The 1,873-nt window shown below is 39.5% G+C and overlaps 1 pseudogene; it reads left to right on the top strand.

The window, feature by feature from the left end:
- The first annotated feature begins 240 nt into the window (after positions 1-240).
- Positions 241-1,873, top strand: part of LOC115290681 — a 3,666-nt pseudogene continuing 2,033 nt past the window's right edge.

The raw sequence follows: 1,873 nt of genomic DNA, 5'->3' as shown, positions 1-1,873 counted from the left end.
GTTTAGAGAAACTAATATTTATTATCTACTATCTCATTTCAAATTCATGGCAACTCTACTGACTTTTATATCAATTTACTCATTTTAGATTTCATAATATTACTAAAAGATAGCTATTTTCTCCCTATTTTATAGAAGAGTAGTTAGGCATATAAGAAACAAGAAAGTGCAGTTTAAATCTGTAAGTGACTAACTTTAAAAAGCTAAGCTGTTCAGTTAGCTAGACAGTGGGCATGGAGAATGGGGAGACCCCAGAGAGCCCAGAGCACCCCCATCCATGTCATTTGCCCAGTTTCCACTGGACCTCAGGAGAAGCCACAGTTACCACAGAGGACCCCTGTCACCATCAAGGCAACCATGAAAAGCCAAGCAGAGACCCAGCAGCTGCCAGCAGCAGGTGTGGACACCAAGCCTGGCAACACAGTGAGCAGTGGCCCAGGGGAACCTCACATGGAGAGCATCTGTAGGTAGGGACAGCAGATCGTTGAAACTAAGGTTCTGGGGACAGTAAAGTGGTTCAGTTTAAAAACAAAAACAAAAACAAAAAAAAAACAGATAAAAAAACAGATATGGTTTCATCTATAAAAATTATACCAAAAAAGATGTATTTGTATACCAGATTGCCATGAAGGATAACCCTAGAAGTGTAGGAGATAGAGAGGATAGAGTTTAGTGTTGTTGAAGGAGAAAAGGGTGTGGAGACAGCAAATGCAACAGATCCTGATGGAGTTTCAGTTTAAGGCAGTAAACACGTAGTAGACTGAAACCACTATAGACCCCATCTACATTCCAGTGGTCTTCCATGCAATTACCACCAGGATTATCAGAATAGTGACCATGAGGGAAAGAATGCAGGGGGAAGAGTGCACTGGAAGGCCAGGCAGAACAGCACCCATCCTACCTCAGGTGATGGTTCCCACCAATCTATCTGTAGAGACCCCAGTAGGTGTTGACTACAGTATCCCAACCCTCTGATTCAGGGACAGGTGATGGGAGGAGCTGACAACCAGAGTGCAGCAGAACAAGGTAGACCAGTGAGACACAATATGTATTGTGGGTTATACACCCAGATTCTGCAGGGGTCCTCATTGCCAAAGACAGTCTAGGAAGGATAGCAATGAAGAAGATATGGAAAATCAAGGATCTAAAACCCTATGTCAGCAACCATTTCAAAGTCAGTTCCACTACATCTTCAATTACCTACACAGGTGCTCAGAAAACCCTAAACCACAGATGTCAAAGAGACAAAAGCAATGGATTCACCAGGTGCTAATTTGTCCACTCCCTATACCAGAGGTAGGTGAGGGCAAGAGCGCCAAGTAAATGCTCGCTACTGTCTCTATTTGGCTTAGGGTATCATTACCCAACATAGAGAAATGAATATGAAGTTCTGGCAATAAGAAATGAACAAGTGATTGGAGCTGTAGATCATAAGTGCTTGCTTTTTGCCCACTGAACAGAAAACTAGAATCTCTGCATTATCTGTGTAGCATGGTTGTTTTTTAATTATTCTACCTAAATACATCTCTTTTTGGTAATGACAAATATGTTGTATTTATTTGTTTTTAAGCCTTTTTCCCCTCAATAAACCTTTAAAGGTTTTAAAATTGTTTCATCTGATCAAACTGAGATATTTAAGAACTTAATTTTTAATTTTAATAGTTTACAACTTATTTTTCCCAAAAAGTCAACAAACTGTTAATAAAGGTCTTAAATAATTGTCAACAAAGCCAAGCCACTTATAGTTTACCATCAGAAAGTTAGACAAACATTTAAACTGAAATGAACTCAAAAAAGGAGCAGCTTTTGAATAATTAGCCAAATTTCAAGTTTAACCAAGAGATAAGAGTAAAGTAGGGGAATGACAAAGGAG

This window comes from Suricata suricatta, chromosome 4, assembly GCF_006229205.1.
Source record: "Suricata suricatta isolate VVHF042 chromosome 4, meerkat_22Aug2017_6uvM2_HiC, whole genome shotgun sequence".
Lineage (NCBI taxonomy): Eukaryota > Metazoa > Chordata > Mammalia > Carnivora > Herpestidae > Suricata > Suricata suricatta.
This window is presented reverse-complemented; position numbering and strand designations above follow the sequence as displayed.